The following is a 24,269-nucleotide window of genomic DNA, read 5'->3' on the forward strand; positions in this document are numbered from 1 at the left end:
CCAAGGCCCTCAATCGATGCCTGGGGTTCTTTCCGTACTACGCCCAGTGGGTCCCTACCTATGCGGACAAGACCCGCCCACTCATCCACTCCACCGGTTTCCCACTGATGGCCGAGGCTCACCAGGCCTTCAACCGTATCATGGCCGACATCGCCAAGGCCGCGATGCACGCGGTAGACGAGATGCTCCCCTTCCAAGTCAAGAGCGATGCATCAGACGTCGCTCTGGCCCCCAATTTCAACCAGGCAGGCAGGCCCGTGGCATTCTTTTCCCGAACCCTCCATGCCTCCGAAATACGGCACTCCTCCGTCGAAAAGGAAGCCCAAGCTATCATTGAAGCTGTGCGGCACTGGAGGCATTATCTGGTCTGCAGGAGATTCACTCTCCTCACAGACCAACGGTCGGTTGCCTTCATGTTTAACAACACACAACGGGGTAAGATCAAAAATGATAAGATCTTGCGGTGGAGGATCATGCTCTCCACCTTTAATTACGAGATTTTGTGTCGCCCCGGTAAGTTCAACGAGCCCCCCGATGCCCTGTCCCGAGGTACATGTGCCAGTGCACAAGTGGACCGACTCCGGACCCTGCATGACTATCTCTGTCACCCAGGGGTCACCCGCTTTTATCACTTCATTAAGGCCCGCAATCTGCCCTACTCCATCGAGGAAGTCAGGGCTCTCGCCAGAGACTGCCAGGTCTGCACGGAGTGTAAACAGCACTTCTACCGGCCAGACCGTGCGCGCCTGGTGAAGGCCTCCCGCCCGTTTGAACGTCTCAGCGTGGCCCCTCCCCTCCACCGACCGCAACACGTATTTTCTCAATGTGGTCGACAAATATTCCAGATTCCCCTTCGCTATCCTATGCCCCAGTGACGTCTGCCACCGTCATCAAAGCCCTCATCACCATCTTCGCTCTGTTCGGTTTCCCCGCCTATGTCCACAGCGACCGGGGATCCTCATTTATGAGCGATGAGCTGCGCCAGTACCTGCTCAACGGGCAGGTGGAGCGGGAGATTGGGACGGTCTGGAAGACCGTCCAGCTGGCCCTACGGTCCAGAAATCTCCCGGCCTCCCGCTGGCAGGAGGTCCTCCCCGACACACTTCACTCCATTTGGTCGCTCCTGTGCACGGCGACTAACGAAACCCCCCATGAACGTCTCTTTGCCTTCCCCAGGAAGTCCACCTCCGGGGTTTCGCTCCCAACGTGGCTGGCAGCTCCAGGACCCGTTCTCCTCCACAAGCACGTGCAGCTCCACAAGGCGGAACCGTCGATTGAGAGGGTACAGCTACTCCACGCAAACCTGCAGTACGCCTACGTAGCATACCCTGACGGCAGCCAAGACACAGTCTCCCCCAGGGACCTGGCACCAATTGGGTCCCCCCCCCCCCCCTCTGCCCCGGTGCCACCCTCCCTTCATCCAGCGCACCCCACCACAGCCCCCGCTCCAGGACAATCCGTCCTCCCCTTGGTCCCACCCAGGGATGAAGAGGATGTCGACACTCTCCCGGAGTTACCGACGACTGAGCTGACGCCTGACTCACCACCAGCACTGCGGCGCTCTCAACGACGGATCAAGGTGCCCGACCGTCTAAATTTGTAACCTTCTCTGAAATTTTAATGACAACCTGTATGTAAATAGTTTTCCACCACCCCCGCTGGACGCATTTTTAACAGGGGGTGAATATGGTAGTCACCACTGTTGTATTATATTGTATATACTGCACTGCATAAGAGGGTATTATGGTAAGTCCCCTGTACTACAGGTACGGGGGTAGATCCCTGCCTGCTGGCTCCACCCAGTAGGCAGAGTATAAATGTGTGTACTCTCCGAACTGCAACCATTTCGGCAGCAGCTGTAGGAGGCCACACATCTCTGTGTAATAAAGCCTCAATTACTCTCTACTCTTGTCTCGTCGTAATTGATAGTGCATCATACGGCCACTAACGAGACTCCTCATGAACGTATTTTTGCCTTCCCCAGGAAGTCCACCTCCGGGGTCTCACTTCCGTCCTGGCTGACAGTCCCAGGGCCCGTCCTTCTCCAGAAGCATACGAGGAGCCAATAAACCGACCCCCTCGTCGAGGAGGTCCTGCTGCTCCATGCAAACCCCCAATATGACTACGTGACACACCAGGACGGGCGGCAGGACACGGTCACCCTTCGGGATTTGGCTCCTGCAGGCTCCCCGGCGACCACCCCCCACCCTACACTGTCTTCCCCCCACCTCCGCCCACCTCCCTCACGGACTGACTCCCGCAGGCCCACCGGCGACAAGGACCCGCCCCCCTTCGCCGACTCAACATCTGGGTGAAGAAGAAGAAGTCAACACGCTCCCGGACGCGCTGGTCTCGACGCCGGCGGCCACACCACAGCCAGGATTGAGGCGGTCACAGCGGAAGGTCAAGGCCCCCGAGAGACTTGACCTTTAAGACCACCTCACCCCCGCCGGTCTCTTTTTTTAAACAGTGGTGAATGTGGTAAACTATGTTATTGTATTATATTCATTGTGCTGTATCGTGCATGCCTGGGCTTGTCCAGGCTGGCTCCGCCTGTGGTTCCTCCCCTCAGGCTTCTGTATAAAAGTGGCAAGTCTCCGCCTCCGGACCCTGTTCAGGTCCAGAGGCAGGAGGCTTGCTGTTTAGTGTATTGAAGCCTCAGTTAAGTTTATCACTCGTCGTGTATTATTGATGGTGTATCAGACAGTATGTCTCACGTCGGGAATGGCCTCTATTACCTCGCAGACTGGCGGATGCGGAACGTCTGGAGTTGGATCTACTGTTTCTAGGACGGGCCTTGGTTGTATGGGTGTCAAAGGCCCATTGAAAAGACGTTTTCCCCAGGTCAGGGATTTATCCGGTAACTTATCTTTAAGTTCCCTATTCTGGGTCAGAAGATCTTTTACTCCCAATTGAAGTTCTGATACTTCCGCTTTAAGCTTTGTATTTTCCGATGCTAACTCGCTATTCACTAATTTGAGCTCATCTTTTTCCGAGTTTGAATCGGTAAGACTTAATTTCAGTTAAGAGACTTCACGTATGAGCCTCGCAACTTCTTTCTCTAAACTTTCTAGCTTTTCAATTTTGGGGGTTTTTCCTGTCTTCAGCTTCTCACAGTCTACCCGTAATTGCTCCTTCTGTTTTTTTATTTTGCGGTTATAGTTGGTACTTGCTATAGTCTTGTTTCTCTTTCGGAGCTGGCTCATTACAACCAGGGACCATTTGGCCCGTTCTTTCTCTCTCAAACGGGTAGTTTTTCCCAAACTCTTCTTATATCATCAAGGGACCATTGTCCTTTGGAAGTATTGTGCTTTTGAAATTTCTGTTCAATCTCTGCACCGGTTTTGGCCAAATCAAATTGCTGTTTATGCAACCCTTTGTTACCTGAAACATTTCTTCTGCAAAAATATCTTCTGCTCGGCTGTCCCTAGAAGTTGTAGGCAGATCTTCGGCCTCCATTTAAACTCAGAGATAGTATTTTCTAGCCCTGGCCTCAAGTCATAGACTATTCCCCAGTCAGGGGGGGGGGGGTCGCAATATAAATCTATATACCTATAATGTTGTATAATACATATATACACACACACATCATCAGACGTTTGTCTGTTACTGGGACTTGGGCTTTCGTAAGGGGTGCGTAGGAGGTCACCCAACTCTAAACGGCCACAGACATGGGGGTCTCTTACCTCGGTTCTGCCGATCCACTGCCCGATGCCTCAGTGTGTGTTCGATCTCTTCCTTCTAGCATTCCTGGCTGGCTCGCCAAATTGTGGGACTCTTATTTTATCTTCTACTAAGAATCGGTAGTTAGGTTGGTGGGAGGTGTCAAAAATTATACTTTATTATTGTTAATTACTCACTTGAATAAGAACTGAATAAAAACTTAGAAACAAAATAGCAAACAATACATAAAAAAGTCAAGCATATGGCAAAAAAGAATAAAGCAGAAAAGGAAATCACTTTCACACAAACAACAGATGATTCAGGAATTCAGGAACAAAGACCTCGACCACGAGGTTTTACTTATAAGGGAACTCTTATCTCTGGTTTAATCCCTCATTTACTTGCATTGGTTTCTAATTGTCAGCTGAGACTTCCCGGTTTGTCCAAATGAATATCTGTTACTTAGAGGATGATTTGTTAATCAAACATTGGACATTACTTAAGACTGACTGGTGCCTATCAAAACTACCTTAGCGTCTGCTAATGTTTTAGGTAACAACGGGTTGCATAAACAGCAGTTTGACTTGGCCGAAACCGGTACAGAGATTGAACAGAAATTTCTAAAGCACAATACTTCCAAAGGACAATGATCCCTTGGTGATATAAAATTACTGCTTTCTCACACCTGCCATGTTACACAGCTTGGCAGAGACCTTGCTAGAACTGATTAGTTGATTAGACAGAGAACAATGCACTCTCAGTGCTGAATACACTGGAATATACAATGGTTAATTCTTCAAATGAGACACTGACTGAGTTCCCAGTCAAGACCCTTTTAATATTTAGCACTCTTTAGCTATTTGCATTCAACTAGCTCCTATATGAATAAACTATGAATAAAACTAGACTATCATTTACCTACCAACATTCACTAGCAACCTGTAGGCATACGTAACATTCCATCTGCATTACCTCATCCTCATGCGCTGTTGGATGCCTCACATCCAGATCTCACAGCTTGTACATAGTGGTAACTATTCTCCTTGATAGCCACATCATCAAAACATAGTGCATGACACGCGGTGGCACACATCTCTCTTTTTGCAGGAGAAGGTAGCACACAATAGGAAGCAGCATGAATTAACGAGAATGGAAGACGTGCATCTGCATATTTTAACCTCTATTTAAGAGACAGTGCTGGCTGTCATGAGAAATTCCATTGGCGAACACTGTGGCCACAGCATGTTTTGGGTGCTTTTCCATACTTGTTTAAGGTTTCAAAACAAGAGGAAAACAAGAGGCAGTTATGTGTGCCCTCCAGTGAGTGTGCACCACGGTTATCCTTTTCTCTTATCCCTGACTCTAGTACACTAGTGCCCACTGTCTCACCATAGGCAAATCCCACTGATATCCTACCCTAAATAACATGAAATATCCATATATATGGTGTTGGCTGTTGAGTATTTGAAATGGATTTGGAACAAAGGTGTGGCTGTGATGAGGAGAGAAGAGAAAGTAAAGAAGTGCAATCTTATGTCACCATCAGATTGTAAATCAGAAGAGAGAAAAGATTGAGGGATAATGGAGAAATGGGATTAGAGAAGGAGGATTAGATATGATATCCTTTTCTAAAATAGCTTCAACAAGGTTGCATTTCTGACTTTGTCCTCTCTCCTCATTGCAACCAAACCCTTGTAATTTCAAACTTTAACAGGAACCTCTCCAGGCAATGGAGGAATCGGAAGAAGGAAGTGAAGATGAAGGGACACAATCACTTGATTCCACAGTTGCAGACATCACCTTATATATGGACATTGTGTAATTTAGAATAGGATAGTTGTGGAATCGGCACATGGTGAGAGCGCGGGCACTAGTACACTGGAATCGGGGCAAGAGAATAGGATAACAGCAGTGCCAGTTCATTGGAAAGCACACATAAATACTTCTTGCTTTTCTAACAGCTTGTCATGCTTTTCATAGCCCATTTCCCCCAGTAAGATACAAGTCTTTAATCACCAAACATGTATTTCAGAACCAACCAGACCATTCCATGTCTTTGCCCTCTATAAGAGATCCCAATAGCTTTTCAGCTCTGTTCAAAAGGCCAAAATACTGACATTTTCTTTTCTGGATGTCACATTTTAGAGTTCTTTTCACTCTTGCTATTTCAAGTAACTCTTCGTTTGTCTTATTGTCTGTATTTGAATTTTTAATTTATTTTTAATTTTCCCAATTAAGGGACAATTTTAGCGTGGCCAATCCACCTACCCTACACATCTTTGGATTGTGGGGATGAAATCCACGCAGACACGGGGAGAATGTACAAACTCCACAAGGACAGTGACCCTGGGCCAGGATTGAACCCGGGTCCTCGGCTCCGTGAGACAGCAGTGCTAACCACTGCTCCACCATGCTGCCCATATGGAATTTTTAATATATGTCATAATATCCACATTTCAAAGGCCTGCATTTTGTTCTAGAGATCTTAACTTAGTCTCCAGGTTTCTGAGGCAACCAAGAAACTGGATAGAATGTAGCATCTAATGAGCTTTTCCTTGTTACAAGCGCAAGTTTTCTTGTTAACACATCCTTCTGTGGTGATATGCATCACTGTATATACACAAGTGGTTAATGTAAATACACTACAACTAAGTAAACACTAGAGGGAGCACCGCAGATGTCATGATATGCAAACATGCAGCTAATGAACCCTTAGTATAGGACACAACCAATGATCAGTCAAGACACCCAGAGGTGGCATTACCACAAAGGGGCATTACACAACCCATATAAAAGGACAGGGCACACGTGCTCTGTCTCTTTCCACAGACAGACATCTAGAGAGTACATCAGGATTGATCAGAAGCATCACACACAACACGTGGCTTAGAGCAGGCTGGTTTAGTTAGACTGAGTTACTACAGTTAGATTAGCAGGAGAGTCGAACTCAAGTAGGAGAATTGTCAACTGTTCAATAAATGTGTTAAACCTATCTCCGAGTCTGGACCTTCCTTTGTCAAAGCATACATCAAGGAAGAAGCTTATGCTACACGAAGAAGCATAACACAACACCTTCATCCTCACAAAATTTCTGTAAGGTTAGCTGGGAGAACATCAGTTGCTCATCATCACTCGCGCTTACTGACTGAAGATCTGTTCACCACCATTCAATGCTTTAAATATGTTGATTATTGATTGTTTCTGTGAGACATGATAGAGGTCCTCTACTTTCCCATTGCTCACCAGAATTGTTGTTTATTTTTTTGAGACTCAATCACATTTCTTTGTTTTTATTTCAAAGAATTACCGTAGTTGTAGGAAAGCAGGTCCACCGCCGACTGCTCCGAAGACTTCTGAATACCAGATTATGGGTGGATGGTATCGAAACAGAATCCTGTTTCCAAAACGCAATGGCTTTTATATTTTCAAAGCAATTGTGATAAACTCCACATACAGGTAGGTTCAGCAGCATCTTTTCGCCTTAGATTTTACTTTTCTCTTCAGGAATTAATTTTTGCTACTTTATACCCATTTTAGCAAACAAATGTTGAAGATATGTTTTATTTATGAATTGTGATGTATGTTACAGTAACAAAGTGGTAAATCAACAGAGTGGGATGAGTGGAGTGTTCATAACATATTTAATCTACTGTCTCATTTGATTTCTCAGAATTTTATGAGACCCAAATGTGCTTGTTGAATTCTCCAAAGTTCTGTTTCTCATACATGCCAGTAATGGTAATACATGAGGCTAAAATAAACGTCGTCACTGACTGAGCCACGCCTTGGACACCTCCACTCATGCTGCCGATGTTGTGCACTAGGCTCTCCACTGCAGTCACCACCCTAGCAATGTTGGCCTTGGTGCCACACATTGCCGGCACCATCTCTTGCACCTACAATCGGCTATGGACCTCCTGGAGGGTTGCTGACATCCCCCTTGAAGTACAGCTACACCCTAGCATCTGCATCAGCTTCAGGTAAACCTAGTCCAAAGGCTCAGCATCTGACTGGGACCCAGCTGGGTCCTGAGATCCAGCAGACCTTCAACTACTGTCTCGCCTGGGTGTTCCTGCCTCCACCTGATGTGGATCAGCAACTGTGTGGTGCTCACCAGAATGCGCCCGAGAGGTCTGTCCACTACCGTTGCACACTGAGGTGTGGGTCTCTGTGCTGATGGAGGATGGGGATGACAGATGTGAAGCTTTGATGGAGGCATCCTCGGAGCTTTTCTCCGAGGTGTTCTCATGGGAGGCAGGGGAGTGGGGACCACCCCGGATGGGCCGGCGGCAACGGATGGAGATCCTGCGGGAGAATGACATGTGGTAAATGGGAGGGATGGATCAGTCTGTATGGCATTAACAACTCACATGTGACTAATAATTGCATGGAAATAGGGCTTAAGTGGTGATAATTTGTTTCTCACCATGCTATGGTGAGATCACGATTTCGCCTACAGGAGTAGGCCGGTTGCATCGCAAACTGTTTGGCGCCTGGCTTGGTTCTCGTTTTCGACCTCTCCCATTATTCACTGGCTTTGTTTCGCTTGAGCGAGAGCGCAAGGAGGTCGGAGAATCACACCCAGAGTTTTGTGAGGCTGAAGTGTTAAGTCTTCTCCACATTGAACGTTGGATGAAGGGACACCTGAAACTAGTGCCTTACAGCTGGAGGTAGTAAGACTTTAGTTGCAAATGAAACAACTTGATATAGAAAGAGATAGAGAAAGGCAAAAATTGAACTGGAAGAGAAAATAAAAGGGAAATGACAAAGCAAGAATTGATTAAAAGAAATATAAATGTAAAAACTTGCATGGATAAAGAGCAGGAAAAGAAGAGATTAGAAGAAACAGAAATGCAAAAGCTTAATCTTAAACTTCAGAGAGAGAAGTTAACTATTGAGGAAAGAGACAGAGAAGAAGATAGAGAATTTTAGAGGGGGAAGAAATAGAGAACTTTTGAGAAGAAAGAAGCCAGACAGTAGGAACTGTCCAAAGTGAATAAAGGAAGAGAGATGGTGGGCGAGATTCTCTGGCCTCCTCTCACCGTGTTTCTCGGTGATGGGAGGTGGCCCACCATTGGCTAGTGGTGGGATCTTCTGGTCCTGCCATTGTCAATGGGATTTCCCATTGAATCCACCCCATGCCACCAGGAAACTACGCTGGGGATGTGCTGTCGGCAGGATGACAAAATCCAGTCAGCATGAACAGCCAAAGGATCTCGCCCAATTGATTCTTTTGAGAGATTTGATTTAACCAAAAATCTTCAGTTGGTGCCTAAATTTTAGAGGATGGAGTTGAAAGCTATTTCATCTTGTTGTCCCACAAACTGGGCCAACTAGCATTACAGTCAAAACACTCAAACTCTCAAATAATCCTACAATAATCTCTTTTACATTACTTCAGCAAGTTACCACAAAAATATCAGAACTCCACAATAAAGGGTAAGAAAGGCTCTATTACACAAAGCATCAAAACTCTGCTCTGCAAAAGTATCAAAACTCGGCTTGGACCCAAATACCACCAATTAAGAGGCAAAGTGATCAGTTACCCTGTTGGTGGATGCTGATTTCCTCTCTGAGTCCAAGACCCAGGGCGATGCTTCTAATTATGGTTATCGCTGCAGAAATTTTTTTGTCTCTCCGTCATATGCAGATTTTGCTGTCACTGACCATGCTGCCAGTCACAATCTCACAGGGCAAGCACTAATCAATCACTGTCTTTTTGGTCATGAATGCTCCAGGAGTCATGACTCTCAGGGGTCGTATTTCTCTCAGGAGCATAAGACAGGGGTCTGTGTTCAATCACTGTCTGTTCAAGGCACAGCAACAACTGCTGTCCAATCAGAGGCGGTGTTCACTACCTGGTTGCACACTCTGTTCTTGGCTGCAGAATGTAGCAGTTTACACTGATACAAAATTAGTCTTTTTAACTATCAGACTTTGTTGGTGTCTTCACTTTGCTGGTGTCTTTACAAATATCCATCAGGCTACAACCTAAATTTAAAAGATAGCTATGAAATTGAATTGGCAATAGATGGTTGGCTATAATGTTACAGAGTGTTATGTCAGGTACGGCCATGAATGTGTATGCAAGCTTATCTGAGGAATAATTTTAAGAATATGAGCTAGTAAATAAGGTAATATTAAATGCTTATGTGTTAGTCCCTGAAGCTTATCAGTTCAAGTTTAGGACAATGAAGAAAGAGACCTAGGGCGCAATCTAACGGCTCTGCCAGCTGGGAATCTGAGCGAGCCGGTTAGATCGCGGGAGAGTCTGAAATCGGGAACTTCAGCAGGTGCCGATCTGTTTCTTATCTAACCGGCCTGCTCCCGTTGGCAAGATCCCTCTGCAGCTGGCGAGAATCCAATAATCATCAATTAAGGTCAAACTCCATCCCGTAACGGGAAGGACCCCCAATTTAACGGCCTCTCATGATCTAACTGGCTTCTAGCACATCTATTTAGAAACCTGAAACTAGCTACTGTGGGGTTTGGAGGAGGTGAGTAGCCATTTTGGAAAATGGGCAGTCAGCCTGGGGCTGCTGCCCCAGTGCGCGGGACACATCCCATCCGGCTGCATCACAGCCTGGTATGGCAACTGCTCAGCCCAAGATCGCAAGAAACTGCAGAGTGTGGTGAACTCAGCCCAACGCATCACACAAACTTGCCACCCCCACATTGATTCTGTATACATCTCCCGCTGCCCAGGAAGGTAGACAGCATTATCAGAGACCCCTCCCACCCAGACATTGCCTTCTTCCAGACCCTTCCATCAGACAGAAGGTACAGAAGTCTGAAGTTCCGCATATCCAGACATAGGAACATCTTCTTCCCCACAGCTACAAGACTCCTCAAGGACTCCCTCGAACTGATCTGTTCTCTGTAAGAACACTATTCACGATGCCCTATGCTGCTCTTGCTCATGCATTTGCTTTGTTTGGCCCTTTGTTCCGCACTGTAACCAATCACTGTCGATGTTCTATTTGTCAATGTTCTCTGTTGATTATTCTTTTTGTCTACTATGTACGTACTGTGTACGTTCACTCGGCCGCAGAAAAATACTTTTCACTGTACTTCGGTACATGTGACAATAAATCAAATCAAATCAAATCGGGGATAGGGGGTGTGTAAGAGCCATCTTCGATGGGGGTGGGGGGGGGGGGAGGTTGCCCCTGGACTGGGGGACGAGGGGCTCAGTGCCCACGGTTCCGACATGCCACTCCCAGGATTGTGTATACCCATAACAGGGCAGCCCCAGCTGCTACCTGTTCATCCCACCGAACACCCCAGAACCGAGCCCCATCAGTGGTAATGTGTTGAAAGTCACTTTAACCCACACTAGCTGTGCCAGCCTCTGGCCGCACAGCTGGAGGCTATAGCTAATAGGGAATTGGCAATGCTAGTTATGTGAGCACCTCACAGCTCCCAAGAAGATACCTGTGGGTAGACGAGCCATGTCGCAGGCGGGTGTGACTACCAAGCATCTCAGACTGTGCAGCCTTCGCACTGGAGGCCCCAGAACCGCAGTGGCAGCAGCCAACAATCAAACACCCAAGAACTGGGTCGCAGCGCTTGGGATACATTATGACCGGAAGGTGAGTGTGTGGATCGGTGGGGGTGGTTGGGGTAGCTGAGTCTGGCCCCAGTGCTGTTCCTGGCAGGGCATGGGTCCCGGGTGCAGTGACCAGGGGCCCCTGCATCCTCTGGCTCTGCCAGCCCTGGCGGCTCCCTATTGTCTGCACCATGATGTTGATGCCCTTAGCGATACCCCTCTGTGAATGGGCCAGCTCTGCAGTATCTTGCCAATGTCCACCTGCGTCTGAGTCATGCTCCACAGTGCCCCGGCAATGCCCATCTGAGACTGGGACATGCTCTGCTGTGCCTCGGCAAGGTCCACCAGTGTCAGCGACACGTCCCCCAGTGACCGGGACACGCAGTCAAGGCCCTCAGTCATGGCTGTCACTGACTGAGCGCCTTGGACACTACCACTCAAGGTGCCGATGTCATCCTCCAGGGTTTCCACTGCAGTCACCACCCTAGCAGTGTTGGCCTCGATCTATGCATTGCCGGAGCCATATTCTGAACACGTAAGCTTTGGTACTTCTATAATTGGCTACGGACCTGCTGGAATGTCGCTGACATCACCCTCTGAATATCATGGCCGCACCCTAGCATCTGCATCAGCTCTGGGGTAACCTGGTCCAGAGGCTTGACATTGGACTGGGACCAACTGGACCCTGGGATTCAGCAAATTTCCGACTGCTATCCCCCTGGACATTCTTGCCTCCACCAGATATGCATCAGCAAACATGTGGTGCTCACCAGATTATGCCTCAGAAGCCTGTCCACTACCTTTGCCCACCAAGTTGTGTGTCTCTGCGCTGGTGGAGGGTAGGGATGACAGCTGTGACACCTCAACGGTGGCATCCTTGGAGTTGTTCTCATGGACAGCAGGGGCCCCAGCCTGGATTGGCCGGCACCATCAGCTGGCGATCCCACGGGAGAATGGACATGTGGTCAGTGAGAGTGAAAGATTATTATGTCTGGAATGAACAACGTATACCCCGCAACCTCCAGGGCCTGTTACTTGTAGGGGCTGAGGACTCAAGATGTCCTGCACCCCACTGCCTGTCTGGGCCCTTTCCCATCTGGTCTGGACCAACTTCTCCTGCGGGGACAAAGAGAGGGCATTGTGAGACGCATACTTCATGCATTGTGGGGTGGGAAACAGGCGCGGGCGCTGCCGCTGGGCATGGCTGGGGTTCGCAGGTGGGTGCCAGGGTGTGCAGGGGCACAGGCACAGTATTGTGCTGGGGGTAGTGGTGCGGTGCCAACTGCAGGGCTGTGGAGAGGGGCGGCATTAGTGGCAGGTGGGACCAGTGTCAAGAGACCAATACCAACTCATCCATGCGACTCAGTGGAGGCTGTTAAGATTCATACGGCACTGGGTGACGATCCTCTTGTTGGCACTCCCCGCGCTGACAGTCGCTGTCACTGCCTCCCAGGCAGCACTAGCTGACCTGTGGCTAACCCTCCGACCCACTCGAGGGAACAGGCTATCCCGTCTGGACTCCACTGCATCCAATAGTCTGGCCAGATTGGCATCTCCTGATTATAGGGCCGGTCTGTGCGGTGGCAGGGCTGCGTATTGTCTAGGGTTTGCTCTGCGGAATCGGTTTCAAAGCTGCTCCCCTTTGTTAGCGGGGAGCAGCCGGGTGTGGTCCTGACGAATCAGCCAGCGGGACAGTTATTTGCCGCGTGAAGTCCGTAGAACGTCATTAAGTGCATAATTAACATTAGATACCGGTGACGGCCTCGTCGGGTCGGCCATGGGGAAATACCCGGCTATTCCCGCTCGCTACCACACTTAGAAACTTTTCCATTATATTGCGCCCCCAATCAGAGATTTGTAGAGTTTGCAAGAGAAAAATAAATTATCTGGGATCAATCGTTCAGGGCATTAAAATTAGACAACACTTTAGAAAATGTAAGATGTGATTTTGAAAGAAATTAGAAATAGTATTCCAGTAAACATCAAGATATATTTAAATGAATTACAAAGTAAAAAGATCTGGGCAGCTGCTGTTTTAGCCGATATATGGGACAGGATTCGCTGTCCTGCCAGCCCCGTTTTCTGGCACGGAGCACCCCCGTCAGCAGCCACTATGGCCATCCCACGCCGTCAGGAAGCCTGTGGGCAGGGGTGCGCTGCCAGCGAAGCGGAGGATCCCGCCGACTGAGAATCCCACACATGGTATTTCACACAAACAGCTGAGTGTAGGAAGACAGTCATATGGAAATCAGCAAGGGAATTGGAGATATAGAAAACTTAGTGACGGTAAAATGTTAATAATAAGAATCAAGCTGAAGGACGACTGTCTAATAAACTTGGAAAGTGGTAAACTAGAGTTCAAGGAGAGAGACTGATATGTGGCACAGTGGTTAGCACTGTTGTCTCACAGCGCCAGCGACCTGGGTTTTATTCCAGCCTTGGGTGACTGTGTGGAGTTTGTACCTGTGTCCGCGTGGGTTTCCTCTGGGTGCTCTGGTTTCCTCCCACAATCCAAAGATGTGCTGGATAGGTAGATTGGCTGAATTGCCCCTTAGTGTCCAAAGATATGCAGGTTAGGTGGGGTTATGATGATAGGGCAATGGCATGGACCTGGGTAGGGTGCTCGTTCAGAGGGTCTGTGCAGACTCGATGGGCCGAATGGCCTCCTTCGGCACTGTACGGATCCTATGGTTGTCCAGAAGGGTTATTGCAGTAGAGAATGTTAATTAGTGGAATTCATGGTCAAACCTATTTTATTGTATAAAGTAATTTTAAAAAGCGATTTGAAAACAGGCAAAGGGATTGCTGGAGTTGTTGGGAAATTGCCCATTGCAGGGGTTCAATTTATTCTTGGGAATGATATCGCTGGATCACAGATATTGGGCGGGATTCTCTGTTTCAGAGACAAAGTGTTCTACAACCACAATGGGATCGTCCGTCCTGGAGCCATTTAGATCATGTTAATGGGCCAGCAACAGCGCCATGTGGAACTAGTGCAATCCCAACACATGCCAGCATGTGATTTTCTGGGGTAGAGATTGGCACTCGAGAGCCTGACATGCTGCAGCCGCATACAAGCACTCCACTCCCCACACACTCTTATTCTTGCCAAGGAGATGCCACCCAAAGAACAGCAATGAGGTTGCTGGAGACACTGCTGAATGCCGTGGAGGAGAGGCGGGATATCCGGTTCCCCGGGGTGGGAAGACGTATGCCACCACCGACGCTCACCAGGCTTAGGCACAGGTGGCAGAGGCCGTGAGCCCCACTGTCAGGAATGGGCAGCAGTGCAGGAAGAAGCTGCATGACCTCTTCAGGACAGCCAGGTGAGTCACCAGCTCCATGCCCCTGGCATCACCCCCGTCCCACATACCCCACACCCTCCCCCCTCCCACCCCACATCCTCCCCACTCCCACCCCACACCCCTGCGCTGCCCATGTCCGAGTGTCTCACACTGTGCATTACCTGTCCCCCAGGAGAAGGCAGCCCACAATGGCAGGGCGTGGGAGAAGACCGGAGGGGGTCCGGAGGAACTGCAGGCCCTCACCGTCGCAGAGCAGAGGGCGATGGACCTCGTCGGTGGGGTTGGAGAGTGGGCAATCGCAGAGACGGAGGTTGGCATTGGAGATCCACGTGAGCCTCCAATGAATTGCGATGTCCCTATGGCATTTGTGGCACCCCTTCACCCCCCCCCCCCCCCCACACCAAACTACCCGCAGTCTAACCATGCGTCTTGTCTTTTGCCTTGCAGGATCACCTGACGACGAGGTGGGTCCATCTGGGGTCCCTCGCCGCAACCCCTCGACTCACCTGCCAACGAGGTGGAAACTACTAATGACCCACACCCACAGCCGTAACCCCACAACATCCCAGAGCACATTTCCTTCTTGTCCCTGCTGTCACCAACACCCTCCACCATCCCAAAGACACTCACCTCAGTTGGGCATGTCAGTGAAGAAGCTCCCTGGGACTATGGGTGCACACTACACACATGCGCGGTATATCAGGTAGAGGTAGGAAACTCAAGAGGACAAACGGTCGGAGGACAGCCCTACCTCAGGGACTAGCTGCCATCTATACGGGTCTCGGGCTTCTATAAAGGGCAGTCCGATCAATGCTGGAGATGCAGGCCAGAGCTGGGGACTACATGAGGGGCTGGTTTAGCACAGTGGGCTAAACAGCTGGCTTGTAATGCAGAACAATGCCAGCAGCGCGGGTTCAATTCCCGTACTGGCCTCCCCGAACAGGCGCCGGTTTCCTCCCACAGTCCAAAGACATGCAGGTTAGGTGGATTGGCAATGCTAAATTGCCCTTAGTGTCCAAAAAAGGTTAGGAGGGATTATTGGGTTACGGGGATAGGGTGGAAGTGAGGGCTTAAGTGGGTCGGTGCAGACTCGATGGGTCGAATAGCTTCCTTCTGCACTTTATGTTCTATGTCCAAGGCCTGGGGCACTCTGTGTGGATGGTAGCCGATGCACAGGACAAGGCAGCCATGTCACAAGCAACCATTACCTGGGCCACATGAACATTGCAGTAGAGTTCCAGAGCTTGGCACCGTCACAATGGGTCATGGCTGTGAAGGTCAAGGGCATTGGCCTGGCGCCGGTCCTTGAGTGATGTGGCACAGTCCCTGTGCTCCATGGCCGCGGGTCTTGAGACCCTGGTCGAGACAAGAGTGGGCCTCCAGAACTGGCAGCGCCAGGTGACAGGAGAATCACCGGAGCTCGCACCATTGTCCCAAGAAGTAGCTTATCAAACAACAGTGCAACATACTTATTCACATCAAATCTTACAGCAATGTCCTGATTCATCCATCTTCACCCCTGGGGATGCCCTGTTTTACCAACAGGACAGTTCCGGCAGAGCCAGTGGCATAGTAGTATACAGTAAGGAGCGAATGGTGATGGGAGTCCTCAACATTTCACTCTAGGCCCCATGATGTCTCATGATATCAGATCAAATACAAGCAAGGAAACTGTCATGATATGCGGACACACACATAATGATATACAGACAAGCAGCTAATGGACACAGAGAACAGGACATGACCAATAAGCAGGCAGGACACTCAGGGGTGGGAGCTGACTATAAAAGACACGAGGCACTCACACTCCACCTCTTTCCACTGATGAACATCTAGAGAGTCAGTCAGGGTGTTGTTACAATCTCACACCCCCACCACGTGGCTAGGAGCTAGTCTGGTTCAGTCAGACAGAGTAACCACACTTAAGTTAGCAGAGAGTCGAACTCACAGAGAACTATGCTAACTGTGCTATTAGTTCAATACACCTGATTGAACTAACTTCAAGGTCTGGAGTATCTTTTTGATCTATGCTGCATCCAGTTGCAACCAGTGTTATACCAGTGTACCTAACATGACAGCTTTAGCATTTTACCTTTCATGTATCAAATCCAGTTAAAAGAGAACATGCAACCAGTAATACATGCACCAAGACATGCACCAGCTCCATTAAAAGACAAATTGAAGGATGAGCTAAAAAGGATGATGGTTTTAGGTGTAATCAAACACATAGAAGAACCTACAGATTGGGTAAACTCTGTGGTGTGCGTAAAGAAGAAAAATAACGACCTACGAATCTGTATGGACCCCAAAGATCTGAATCTCAACATTAAAAGAGAACATTGTCCAATATCAAAGAGGGAAGAAGTCACATGTGAGATTCAGGAGCAACATGTTATCCACATCATGTTTTAGTAAGCTAGATGCTTCACAAGACAAAAAAAGCACAAAACTCTGTACTTTCAACACGCCATTCGGACGATAATGTTTCTGAAGGATGCCATTTGGCATAATTTCTGCGTCAGAGATTTTCCATCGTGCCATGGAGCACATCGTTGATGGGATTCCAGGGATCAGAGTTTATGTTGACGACATAATCAACTGGGGATAAACAGGAGAAGAACATGACAATCGGCTTCTCAGATTGAAGAGCATTAAAAAGAATGGTTTAAAGTTGAACAAAGAAATTGGTGTCGACAGTGTCACATTTTTAGGAGATAAGCTTTCTGCAAATGGGATACAACCTGATCGAGAAAAGAATAAGGGCAATTTTGAATATGCCACGTCCCAATGACAAAAAAGGTATACTGAGAATGTTAGGAATGATAAATTTAGTTGAAAAATGTATTCCTAATCTCGCAGCTAAAACTTTATACCTCAGAGAAACAATCAAGAAAGACGTGATATTCCAATGGCCTACTAGACATGAACAGGTATGGCAAGCATTACAAGAAGCATTGACAACAGCGCCAGTGCTGACATTTTTTGACCCAACGAAGAGGTCGAAAATATCGACAGATGTGTCGAAATATGGGTTGGGAGCGGTGTTACTGCAAGACAAGGAAGAAAATCAATAAACCTGATTGAACTAACTTTAAGGTCTGGAGTATCTTTTTGATCTATGCTGCATCCAGTTGCAGCCAGTGTTACACCAGCGTACCTAACACAACACGATACCAGGAGACTACTAATTTAAGGTGGCTTACATCAGTCCGTTCCGTGACGACCAGCAAATGTATCCCGGTACCATGGAGAAGATTCAGGCTCCTCACCAGCTCAGGACCTCCAGCAACCTCAGTGCCAACTGGCGGATATTCAAGCAAAAGTTTCTGCTGTACATCGAAGCTTCAGATCTCGAGGGTGCGTCTGATGCAAGAAAGATCGCGCTTCGTCTCTCGACAGCGGGTGATCAAGCTATTGAACTCTTCAACTCGTTTAACTTCACCGAAGGCCAGGACAAGACAAAGTTTCAGGCCATCCTGGACAAGTTCAATAGTCACTGTGAAGTGGACACCAATGAAATCTTCGAGCGCTACCTATTCAAACAACGTCTTCAAGGTAAAGATGAATCTCTCAGTGCCTTCTTAACTAGCTAGTGCTGTCCTGCAACTTTGGTGATATTGCTGACTCCATCATCAGAGACCAAATCGTGTTTGGAGTTCTCTCTGATCCTTTGAGAGAGCAGCTCTTAAAAATCAAGCATATTACCCTGCCAGTCGCGATTGAAACATGTACAGTGCAGGAGCGCGCAGAAAATCGGTATTCCCAATACAAATCGGCTGAAAATGAGAAACGTGCCTCCCACGAGGCAGAGTGTGTGCAGGCCATCTCCCGGATGCTGCGCCTCAGCATTGAAGACTGCGGCCATCTCACGCGCTTTTACCGGAGCCCCACGCATGCGCGGTGCGAACGGGATAACTAAGCGGCCGACACCCACACTGCGCAGGTGCCTGCCGACGGCACTGCGCATGTGCAACGACGTACACCGCGTCACGATGCCGATGTCATGACGTGCCCGAACTGTGGCAACGCCCACTTAAAGGGACGCTGCCCTGCAAGAGGCAGGCGATGTTTAAACTGCGGGAAGCCTGGACACTATGTAGCCTCGTGCAGGTCTGCACTACCAGTCAGAGGCCAGCGCTCCCAATTCCAACGACGGCGCGTCCAGAATGTGCAATGACGATTACAGGATTCTGATCCTGGCAGTACAACGGATCCAGAGGATGAGTGCCTGGAGTCCGCCTACCGAGTGGGCATCATTGCTACACATGAACATGCCACACCTAACTCATCTCGGATTCAGTCCATCCTCGCTGTGGATTCGGAGGACGAATGGCGTGCAGTGATGCAGGTCAACCGCTGCTCCATCCAGTTCAAGCTGGACACAGGTGCTTCTGCCAACCTCCTCTCACAGGCAGACTTCAAACGCATCAAGAAGCCCCCCAAGGTCCTTCCAGCAGCCTGCCAGCTCCTGGACTATAACAGTAATGCCATCACGGCACTAGGGACCTGCCATTTACCCGTCTCCAACCAGAACCCCCATACACGGCTAAGGTTTGAAATGTTCAAGCCGGACAGGGCATCCCTACTGGGCGCGCATGCCTGCAAAAAGCGAAACCTGTTGTAGCGGGTTTATTCAACGACATCCTCCAATGTGGATCTTCAGGCCGGCATTGACGACATCCTCGCTCAGTATCCAGATGTGTTTGACGGGAGGGACACTTTGCCATAACGGTACAAGATCCTACTACGACCTATGCCAAGCCAGTGGTCCGTGCACCACGCTGGGTCCCGGCTCCGCTGAAGGAGGGCCTGAAGAAACAGCTCAAGGAGCTGCAGCAGCAGGGGATCATTTCCAGGGTAACCGAACCGACTGACTGGGTCAGCTCGATGGTGGTGGTTAAAAAACCCTCTGGAGTCCTGCGCATCTGCATTGATGCCAAGGATCTCAACCAGAATATAATGCGTGAACACTACCCCATCCCGAAGCGTGAGGAGCTCACCAGTGAGATGGCACATGCACGGTTTTTCACGAAGTTAGATGCGTCACATGGATTCTGGCAAATCCAGCTGGATGAGTCCAGCAGAAGGCTCTGCACCTTCAACACACCGTTTGGCAGGTACTGCTATAACAGTATGCCACTCGGCATCGTCTCGGCATTGGAGATATTTCATCGCATCATGGAGCAGATGATGGAGGGCATCGAAGGGGTTTGTGTGTACGTGGACGACGCCATCATATGGTCCACGGCCCCTGAGGAGCATGTTTCCCGTCTCCAGCAGGTATTCCACCGTGTCCACGTCAATGGCCTGAAGCTGAACTGGGCCAAATGTTGCTTTGGCATGTCGACAGTCAAGTTCCCAGGAGACCAGATCTCTCAGCAGGGCGTGTGCCCCGACACAGACAGGGTCAAGGCCATCGCAGCCATGAAGGTCCCGGAAGACAAGAAGGTGGTATTGCGCTTCCTGGGCATGGTCAACTTTCTGGGCAAGTTCATCCCAAACATGGCCTCACACACCACGGTCCACTGCCTTCGAGTGGAAGGGACCCATCAGGCAGAGTGGTTGGAGCTCAAAGCCAAGCTCACCACTGCACCCGTATTGGCAATTTTCGACCCAGACAGGGAAACGAAAATCTCGACAGATGCGAGGCAGGATGGCATCGGTGCGGTCCTGCTGCAACACCATGAAACCTTATCCTAGGCACCGGTTGCCTACGCATAAAGGGCAATGACGCCCACCGAACAACGGTATGCACAAATCGAGAAGGAATGCCTGGGCCTTCTCACTGGCATTCTCAAGTTTCATGACTATGCCTACGGCCTACCGACATTCACAGTCGAGACGGATCACAGGCCCCTGGTCCACATTATCCACAAGGATCTGAATGACATGACGCCTCGGTTGCAGCGCATCCTCCTCAAATTCAGAAGGTACGACTTTGACCTCGTCTACACGCCTGGCAAGGAGCTCATCATTGCCGATACACTGTCCCGCTCCATCACCTTGCCTAGTGAACCACTGAACGTCATCCGGCAAATTGAGTCACAGGTGCAACTGTGTGCTAGCACCCTCCCTGCATCTAATGAGAAGGTGATTCGTAACCGTGAGGAGACAGCCAAAGACCCCCTCTTGCAGCGTGTTATGCAACACCTCGCTAATGGCTGGCAAAAAGGGCAGTGCCCTCAATTTTTCAATGTAAAGGACGACCTGACGGTGGTTGATGGCATCCTCCTCAAACTGGACCGGATTGTAATTCCACACAGTCTCCAGAGCTTGGTGCTCCGTCAAATCCATGAGGGCCACCTGGGTGTGGAAAAGTGCAGACTCAGAACCAGGCAGGCTGTCTACTGGCCTGGGATCAGCCAGGACATCATGAACGTGGTCCTTAACTGTGCGACCTGTCAACGCTTCCAGCCAGCGCAGAGTAAGGAGACACTTCAGCAGCATGAAATCAAACCGCTCCGTGGTCCAAGGTTGGCATCGACCACTTTCATGCATTCACAAATGGTCGTGATTACGTGTTAATCATTGATTATTTTTCCAATTACCCTGAAGTCGTGAAGCTCTCAGATCTCACATCTTGGACCGTCATCAAGGCCTGTAAGGAGACGTTCTCCAGGCATGGTATCACACTCACTGTCATGAGTGACAATGGCCCGTGCTTCAGCAGCCATGAATGGTCTCTGTTTGCCCAGTCGTATCAGTTCAAACACGTCACTTCCAACCCACACTATCCGCAGTCAAACGGAAAAGTTGAGAAAGGGGTGCACATAGTGCAGCAGCTCATCATCTGCAAGGCCATGGATTCTGCGTCTGACATTCACCTTGCGCTGCTTGTGGACAGGGCAGCCCCACTGTCCACTGGCATGTCGCTGGCTCAACTCCTGATGAACAGGGGCCTGCGAACGACACCTCCAGCCATGTACGTGCCCAACCTGGATCACCTCCCGGTGCTGCAGAAGGTGCAGCAACTCCGAGACCGGCAAAAACAGATGCTCATGCCACCGATTTGCCCGTGTTATCCCCATCCGACACTGTTCGGGTCAAGATCCCTGATAGCAGCTGGTCAGCTCCAGCTGTCATGGTTCGACAGGCTGCCCCCCGCTCGTATGTTGTGCGCCTGGCTGATGGTTCTGTTGTGCGACGAAACAGACGGGCACTGCCCGCAAGCACATTCTTCTCCGTTTCCTTCTGTTGTTTTGCCACCTCCTGATACCTCGACTCACGAGGCCACCAGTCAGGCTTCAATCCCGCCCATCAAGGCGCCGTCGTCCCCACCACCACCTCTCCGGCGGTCGACCAGGATCAGAGCAAGCCACAGAGACTGGACTTATGAACATTTGTTCTGTTTGCTATGTTCTGTGTTCTCGCATTAGACAGTTGTTTTCACATGTACATATGTTCACATCCACTGCATGTATATATGTTAATATTGGCCTATTCTTGTAAATATGTTCACATATGTCATCCAAACATTAAAAAAACGGGGAGATGTCATGATATGCGGACACACACATAATGATATACAGACAAGCAGCTAATGGACACAGAGAACAGGACATGACCAATAAACAGGCAAGACACTCAGGGGTGGGACTGACTATAAAAGACACGAGGCACTCACACTCCGCCTCTTTCCACTGATGAATATCTAGAGAGTCAGTCAAGGGTGTTGTTACAATCGCACACCCCCACCACGTGGCTAAGAGCTAGTCTGGTTCAGTCAGACAGAGTAACCACACTTAAGTTAGCAGAGAGTCGAACTCACTAACTGTGCTATTAGTTCAATAAACCTGATTGAACTAACTTCAAGGCCTGGAGTATCTTTTTGATCGATGCTGCATCCAGTGTTATACCAGTGTACCGAACACGACAGAAACCTCCTGCTGATTACCACCTACCATTGTTACAATTATGAGATTTATAAGATGGTTATGTTATGGGGCTGTGCCTTCAGTTTAGGATAAAAATTAAGGATGTTATCTGTCCTTTTTTAAAAATAAATTTAAAGTCCCAAATTCTTTTTTTTCCCCAATTAAGGTGCAAGTTGGCATGGTCAATCCTGCACATCTTTGGGTTGCGGGGGTGAGACCTGTGCAGACAGGGAGAATGTTCAAACTCCAATGGACAGGGACCGGGATCGAACCTGGGTCCTCACCACCGTGAGCAGGTAGTGCTAACCACTGCGACACCTGATGCCCATGTGTCTTGTTCTGAAATCTGCCTGACAGCAGGCCTGGGTAACATGGCTGTTAAGGTGCCAGGGTGGCACTGCCAAAGTGGCAGGAGCTCTGCCTGGGTGCCAGGGTGCAGTACAATGGTGCCCAAGTGCCAGCGTGGCACTGCCAAGGGCCAGTGGGCAAGGGGGGACTTGCCCATGAAAGGAGGGTGGAGGGGATGTTTGAGGGTTTGGGGAGTGCAGGGCAGGTAAGTAGGGGCCTCTGGGAGTTTTGAAGGGTTATGGGGGGGTGTCCTGGACGGAAGAGGGTGCTGTAAGGGGGCTTGGGGGGAGGGCCTGAAGAGGGGCCAGAGACCCCACAGCAGAGTGTCCTCACTTGGGAGGTGTGGTATAGTGCCCATGTGTGTGTGTGTGTGGGGGGGGGGGGGGGGGGGTGACATTTCCCATGGGTGGGGGGTGTGGGGGTCCCACAAGCTCACTTAAAGATTGGGGCACCCTTTCAAAATGGAGGCCCAATCTCTGAGTTCAGATCCCCAGTGCTAAAACAACTTCTGCGTGGGCTAAACCGGTGAGAAACTCAAAAAAGTGACAGTGTCATTGGAGAGTGGTGGGGAACTCGTCGGCAGAGCCAGCAGGAAACTCCCTGAAAGACCCACCACAGATTAACTTCGAAATTTTTGGGGAGAATTGCACCCAATGACAGTAATATTTGTGTTTCCAGTAGTTAGACTGCTAGAGCACGATTCACTGGAAAAATGTCCAAGCGTTGTAGCGAGGAGGAATTGCCGCGAGTTTCCCGGCGCACGGCCCAGCAAAATCGACAACGCAATTCAACGTTATTGGTCCTCTTAAGGAAGCCTCAAGTGCTTCTTGCCGCAAATAACACCTCGCCAGCCGATTCGTCGGGACCGTACTCTTCAGGCCCCCGCTTACAAGGTCAAGCAACACATAAACTGCACTTGCTCAGGCAATCCCAGCCAGCTCGCAATAATGGCGCAGAGGAGACTGTCCCCAAGGTTCAGTGACGCTGACCTGGAGAGGCTCTTGGACGCGCTGGAGGCAAGGAGGGATGTCCTGTTCCCCCGGGGTGCCCGAAGGCTGAGCCACAAGTCAGCCAGTGCTGCCTGGAATGAGGTGGCAACGGCCATTAGTTCTAGCAGTATGACCAAGAGGATTGGCCACCAGTGCAGGAAGAAGGTCAAACACCTACATTGGGCAGCAGGAGTGAGTAGACACCAATGCCACCCCCTCCCCACTAGGGAGCATCCACTCCCCAACTCTCCAAGTTAGGCCCAGCCCTCCCTCCCCCTCCCCGCCCAACCCCACCACTGAACCTCGTGTATGGCTAACCATGCTCTCTCTCTGTCTCCCCAGGAAAAGCTCTCCCACAATCGCTGGGAGAGGGCCACAGACTGGCGGTGGGGTGCCGGACTTTGAGGAGTGGTGCCTGGATGTGACTGGGCTGGCCGAGGACAGATCAGTCACTCACGCGGAGGCTGCCGGACGTCGCACAGGTAAGGAATCACTGGGGTCCACCCAGGCGTCCTGACAACCTGAGTAGTGATTGCCTTAC

The 24,269-nt window shown here is 49.7% G+C and overlaps 1 protein-coding gene across 1 annotated transcript in view; it reads left to right on the plus strand.

The window, feature by feature from the left end:
* Positions 1-24,269, plus strand: part of LOC140395166 (actin-like) — a 354,441-nt gene that overhangs the window by 103,584 nt on the left and 226,588 nt on the right. Inside the window, exon 3 of the mRNA XM_072482668.1 lies at positions 6,965-7,119. The gene's annotated coding sequence lies outside the window, so the exon portion shown is untranslated. The remainder of the gene's footprint in view (positions 1-6,964; positions 7,120-24,269) is intronic.

Source organism: Scyliorhinus torazame, chromosome 18, assembly GCF_047496885.1.
Source record: "Scyliorhinus torazame isolate Kashiwa2021f chromosome 18, sScyTor2.1, whole genome shotgun sequence".
NCBI lineage: Eukaryota > Metazoa > Chordata > Chondrichthyes > Carcharhiniformes > Scyliorhinidae > Scyliorhinus > Scyliorhinus torazame.